The sequence below is a fragment of the Papio anubis genome, chromosome 6 (assembly GCF_008728515.1).
Source record: "Papio anubis isolate 15944 chromosome 6, Panubis1.0, whole genome shotgun sequence".
Lineage (NCBI taxonomy): Eukaryota > Metazoa > Chordata > Mammalia > Primates > Cercopithecidae > Papio > Papio anubis.
The window spans coordinates 94,483,268-94,490,254 of NC_044981.1; the positions used below are offsets into that span (position 1 = coordinate 94,483,268).

A 6,987-nucleotide genomic window follows, 5' to 3' on the forward strand; every position below is an offset into this window, starting at 1 on the left:
CCAATGTGACAGCCATTCTTGAACAGATACCCTATCTAATCAATGACTTAAAAGAAAAATTAAAATGGTTAATAACCCTCCCTGGGCTGAAAATAGGAAGTATGACTAACATTCTTAAGTTACTAGGAGGAAAAAGGCTTTAAGCACATGAGGGTTTCATCAGGAGATGGGAGTTGACCCTTGGTAGAGCCAAATCAATTTCACAGCAACCCATTACAACGGGTGTCTACTGTATTCATAATTGCAGGATACTTCAAAGCTTTTTCTCAATATAAAGAAAGCATAAAGAGATCAAAGCTCCTGGACCACACATTATGCAGTTGAAAGTTGTCCCAACATGTTCCCTGCCTGCAAGACAAATAAGTTAAATGTATTTGCAAATGTCAACTTCATCCCTTTTAATGCCTCTTAAATCAGGTCAGTGAGTCTATTTTGGAAACAGAAGTAGGATGACTCACAGATACTTCCTTGGCACATTACCCAAGCAACTCCATTTTAAGCACTCTGGAGTTGCCCGCCTATGGTCCATATCCTTAGGACATTGGTACAATCTGACCCTTTGCCTTTATAGCCCCATCCCGTTGTTCAATATGCTTCTGTCTTACACTTGCATCATTATTGTGTCACCTGAAAAAAAGTAAACTCATTTTTAAAAATAATTTGGCTCTTCTGGCCCTAAGAGTAACTATTGGTTTGCTCTTGTGGCTGCACTCAAAGTTCTGTCTCAAACTAAACTTTCCCAGAATACTAAATTCCTTTCAATGGAAGACAACCCTTTGCAATAAATGATCTATCTCATTTTAAAGACTGATTCCAATGTCCAAAAGTGTCCATTTTTTCTTTTACTCAGAGTTCTGCAGGAAATGGTGTTAGAGGAACAAGTATTGGGTGTCAAAACCTGGCTTGATCTCTCCCCCAACAGGATTATCTCTCTTCCTTGGAAATAAGACCAGCCAGACTTTATTCAGCTCTCCACTTTCCCCAAGGTTCCCATTTCCTGAGCTGCTTTGAAAACTTCCAATGGCTCTCAATCAGCCCACCACCCCAGCACAGATAATATATTATTATTATTTCTTGTAACACACTCTCCAACCAAACACTGAACCACCACTGAATAGACCCATTACATGTTCTCATAGTACCTAGTACTACATCCTCATGGAACTCAACACCACTAAAATTATAAAGTCATTTTCATAAAGTCTGTCAACACTGTATCCGTGAGCCTAGCCTACTGTCTAGCACATATAGGTGCCCACCCCGAGTTAATAAAAAAATAACAAATGAATGGACCAATGTCCTTGCTTTCAACCTTCCCACAGGTTTACATTTCCAAGCAGAGGAAATGCATTCTCATGCCAACTTACACAACGAAAACTTTAAGTTAATATGCATTGTATAAATAAGTGAATGACTACATGTTTATGGTCAGCCAATGCTTTGAAGACAAGAACCTTGTTCATAATTCTTCATGTTTTGAGAAGCACAACTCTCCTGGAGTAACTGCCTAAGATGAACAGGAACACAAGGAGAATTTTAGTGGACAGTAGGTTTTAATTATTTAAAGGGGGACAGAAAATGCTTCAGGTCTCAGAGTATCAAACATGCATCTTTCTCGTCCCCTCACCAACCTAGTTGGGCCAGTTGAGAAGCATTCTGCAGCACCTTCTGAGATGTCTCAGTCCTAGCAGTTAAAAGCTTCTACTAAGTAACCAGTACACATCATCCTAGAGACTAACCACAACCTTGAACTTGGTGGGGGTTCAGACAATGTCCTTACTGGGCTCCCAGGCTCAGGGCCAGACAACTTGGGCTTTATATTAGTTTCATGCTGCTGCTGTAACAAATCAACCACAAACAGTTGTGGTTGAATTATCTTAAAGTTCTGAATTTCAGAGGTTTAAAATGGGTCTCACTAAGCTAAACTTAAGGTGTCAGCGGAAGTGCATTCCTTCTGGAGGCACTAGGGGAAAATCCATTTCTCTGCCTTTTCTAGCTCCTAGAGGCCACCAGCATCCCTGGGCTTAAGACACTATTTCATCATCTTCAAAGCCAACAGTATCAAGCCAACTCCTTCTCACACTCTGGTGCTCTCTCTCCTCTGCCTCCTTCTTCTACTTATAAGGACTCATGATTACACTGAACCCACCTACATAATTCAGTACAGGTTAAGCATCCCAAATCTAAAAAATCTGAAATCCAAAATGCCCCAAAACCTGAAACTTTTTGAGTCCCAATGTGACACTCAAATGAAATGCTCATTGGAGCATTTTGAATTTCCAGTTTTCAAATTTAGGATGCTCAGCCAGTAAGTATAAATTCAAATATTCTGAAATCTGAAACACTTCTGGTTGCAAGCATTTCAGATAAATGATACTCAACCTATATAATCTTCCCATTTCAAGGTCAGTTAATTATCAACCTTAATCCATCTACAACTATAATTTATTTTGTCATATAACCTAACATATTCACAGATTCCAGAGATTAGGACATAGACATACTTGTGAGCCATTATTCTGCCTACCACAGGCATGCAGAGCAGGGGAAGCAAAGTCCCAGAGTCCTGGGAGGCACTGGCCCAGGATGGAGCAGGAAGGGCCACAGGGTAGAGAACATTCCCTACAGAAGCTATCAGTTAGGATATTAGCACTGCTGTCCATGCAGTTGAGACTACCAGAATCCCCTGCCTCTAAGGTGGCTCCATCTCTCCTTTCAGGAAAGAGTATGAAGTGATGAATTCACCTACACTAAGGGACTTCTCACGTCCTTCCCATGGCATAGGAGCTCCTGGAGAAAGGGTCAACACTTGACATACATAAAGAGATGACTTACCAATGGTAAAATTTCAGATTTTATTTGGAAAGTTACTTGGATGACTTCTTAAAATACATTATGTATTCATTCCGCAAACCACCTTTGCAATTAGGCTGACCTTATACTGAAACAGCAACAGTCAGATCATAAGATCATCACATGTGAGTGAGAATGAGAATGAGGTAGACCACAAAAGACCCAACACACACTCACACACACACACGCCCACATATGCATAACTTTCTTATATCGTTCTTAGACATCAAGAGGGCCTTTTTCACAAACAGAAAGTTAAATAGGAAAACAGTAACTTTTCCATTACAATGTGCTGCTGCCACCCCCGTAGGGGTGCCAGTATGGGTCAGTTAATGTCCTGTGACAAGCCAGGGTGATATTCTTTATGGGGTAGTGTTTATCTTCACCATATGTTTTCTAGTATTGACTGAGAGTGTTAATTGGTGTTTCAGGAATCGGGAGGGGGCAGATCAAGGGCATCTACTAGAGGCCTCATCATCTAGTGTCCCCCAACCCTCAATTAGTAGGTTAACACATGTCTAAATGCTCATAATTTGTGCTGATCTACTGCTTAGCCAGCAAATGGGTCCCACTTGGAATATGCTATATGTCAGCCTTACAGCTTTTCTGTCTTCTAGTTTACTTAGGAAAAAAAACAGAGAAGTTTTTTTTTTAATATGATGGCTACAAATAAAAGTGAATGTGATCATACTGAGGTTCCTGAGTAGTTGAAGGTTTCGGGGGCACTAGATGTCCTGATTCAGTCCCCTCCTCCTAGGAAGATCCCCCACCTTACCATCTTGTCCAAGTTCTCATTTTCCCATTCCTCATCCCATATTCCCATCTGTCTTCCTGAGCATGGATGATAATCCCTTCCCAAGGCTGTCAAGGCTCTTCTTTTACAGATCCACACCAGTTCCACTTCTCTAGGAAGCTTCCAAACTATTTTTTTTGAATATTCAACTTCTGCTATGGTTTGAGTGTGTCCCCAGAATTCATGTGTTGGAAATTTGGTCCCCAGTGTGGCAATGTTGGGAGGTGGGGCCTCTAAGAAGTGATTTGGTCATTAAGACCTAATATCCCTTCTGTTCTTGCCCACTTCCCCTTCCACTTCTCTGCTGTGTTGTAAGGCAGCACAAGATCCTCACCAGAAGCGGACCAGATTCAGTCACCTGATCTTGGACCTCCCAGTTTCCAGAACTGTGAGCTAAATAAGCCTCTTTCCATTATAAACTTCCTAGTCTTCAAGTGTTATATTATAATAACAGAAAACAGACTGGAGTCAGGCATAATGACTCACACCTGTAATCCCAGCACTTTGGGAGGCCAAGGCGGGAGGATTGCTTGATCAAAATCACCCTGGGCAACATGGCAAAACCCCATGTCTATGAAAAAAAAAAGTTAAATAAAAATTTAGAAAGAAAACACACTAAGATAACCTCACTACAAATAAAGACTTTCAAGTTAAAACTACATGGAAAGATGAAATCTCAAATGTAAAAGATCCTATAAATGATGATGTTCAAAGTAATAAGGCTGCTAACAACATGGATAAATAGGTGCTGCAGTTTGAAGTGTTTGCAACCACTTATCTGCAGGGCAATTTGGACACAATTATCAAGAGTCCTTTAAATGTTCGTTTGCTTTGACTCAGCAATTCCCCCTTAGGAATTCTTATTAAGGAAATAAAAAGAAGTGTACTCAAAGACTTATGCACACTGTTTTTCATCACTAAGTTGTTTGAAATTCAAAAAGAGAAATCTTAGAAAAACTTAATTCCAACAATAGAAGGGCAGTTAAATAAATGATGCCACCATTTAAAAATATGTTTTTGAAAAGTATGTAACAAAATAGGAAAATGGTGAAAACACAATTTTAAGTAAAAGAGCAGGGCTCTACCGGCGGGATTTGATGGTGTGATGTCTCACAGAAAGTTCTCCGCTCCCAGACATGGGTCCCTTGGCTTCCTGCCTTGGAAGTGCAGCAGCAGGCATCGTGGGAAGGTGAAGAGCTTCCCTAAGGATGACCCGTCCAAGCTGGTCCACCTCACAGCCTTCCTGGGATACAAGGCCGGCATGACCCACATCGTGCGGGAATTCGACAGGCCAGGATCCAAGGTGAACAAGAAGGAGGTAGTGGAGGCTGTGACCGTTGTGGAGACGACACCCATGGTGTTTGTGGGCATTGTGGGCTACGTGAAAACCCCTCGAGGCCTCTGGACCTTCAAGACTGTCTTCGCTGAGCACACCAGTGATGAATGCAAGAGGTGTTTCTATAAGAACTGGCATAAATCTAAGAAGAAGGCCTTTACTAAGCATTGCAAGAAATGGCAGGATGAGGATGGCAAGAAGCAGCTGGAGAAGGACTTCACCAGCATGAAGAAGTACTGCCAACTCATCTGCGTCATTGCCCACACCCAGATGCGCCTGCTTCCTCTGCGCCAGAAGAAGGTCCACCTGATGGAGATCCAGGTGAATGGAGGCACCATGGCCGAGAAGCTGTACTGGGCCTGTGAGAGGCTCGAGCAGCAGGTACCTGTGAACCAAGTGTTTGGGCAGGATGAGATGATCGACATCATCTGGGTGACCAAGGGCAAAGACTACAGAGGGGTCACCAGTCGTTGGCACACCAAGAAGCTGCCCCGCAAGACCCACCAAGGCCTGAGCAAGGTGACCTGTATTGGGGTGTGGCATCCTGCTCATGTGGCCTTCTCTGTGGCATGCACTGGGCAGAAAGGCTAGCATCACCGCACTGAGATCAACAAGAAGAGCTATAAGATTGGCCAGGGCTACCTAATCAAGGATGGCAAGCTGATCAGGAACAATGCCTCCACTGACTATGACCTGTCTGACAAGAGCATCAACCCATTGGGTGGCTTTGTCCACTACGGTGAAGTGACCAATGACTTTGTCATGCTGAAAGGCTGTGTGGTGGGAACCAAGAAGCGGGTGCTCACCCTCCTCAAGTCCTTGCTGGTGCAGATGAAGCAGCGGGCTCTGGAGAAGATTGACATTAAGTTCATTGACACTACCTCCAAGTTTGGCCATGGCCGCTTCCAAACCATGGAGGAGAAGAAAGCATTCATGGGACCACTCAAGAAAGACGGAATTGCAAAGGAAGAAGGAGCTTAATGCCAGGAACAGATTTTGCAGCTGGTGGGGTCTCAATAAAAGTTATTTCCCACTGGAAAAAAAAAAAAAGAGCAGGATGCACTCCCATTTTCAAATTTGTTTCATATATTGAACTCTTAGTTTTTTTTCTAGTATTTCTTATTACTCCTACTTTTACTCATGTGGTATTAGTTACCTCAGTGATCAAATGACACAGCATAAAGTAGAAAACACAGGAGTCAGTGCTTGACTCCAAATGCTTCATCTCTGACATAGATAGAATAATTGGAAAGATGAGCTGACAAGTAAAGCAATGCCTTCCCCTACACATTCTACCCCAAGATTAGGTAAAGATCCTCTTGCATGAGATAAAGTAAGAACTGAAGGGGACATACAGAAGTAAAAAGCATATATGTATTTTGTGTGTGTGTGTGTGTGTGTGTTAGGGAGGGTGTGAAATATGATGATACATTGCAAAAACAGAGCAAAGAGACACTAGGTCCTTCTTGGACAGAAACCTGGGAAAACAGCAAAGTATTGTAGAATTCCTAATGCCCAGGAAAGAAACAGCCATGTGCTATGTGTAGGCTGATAAGTCCTTCAACACACACACACACGCGTGTACACACACACAGACACACACACACACACACACACACACACACCCCTCCCAGCAAAGCAGGGCAGCAGCAAGACAAATTAGTGTATCCAGGTGTGGCACAGAGTGAACAGGCCCTTTGACACCCTAACAAAATATCCTGCAATCCAAGATGGCATCACAGCCGAACAGCAATGTCTGCATAATAAGAACCAACAGTACCGATGTGATCATGAGAAGGAAGTGGCTGAAAGACAGATGCCCTGACAACACCTATGGTCAGGAATGAGGCAGTCAGGAACAAGAAGATTCAGCAGCAGCCTGCATGATATCTCAGTAGTAGTGACATTCGAGGGACCAGGGCTCACCCTCCCTCAAAGCTTTAACATTGCACCAGCCTTCATTCTTTCACCAAAGACCAGAGAAAGAGTTCCTTCCTGCTTTGCA

The 6,987-nt window shown here is 42.8% G+C and overlaps 1 pseudogene across 1 annotated transcript; it reads left to right on the forward strand.

The window, feature by feature from the left end:
• Positions 1-4,298: 4,298 nt before the first annotated feature.
• On the forward strand, positions 4,299-6,029 carry LOC101025469 (annotated as a pseudogene). The gene has a single exon (XR_002521663.2). The product of XR_002521663.2 is annotated as a 60S ribosomal protein L3 pseudogene (transcript).
• Positions 6,030-6,987: the final 958 nt, after the last annotated feature.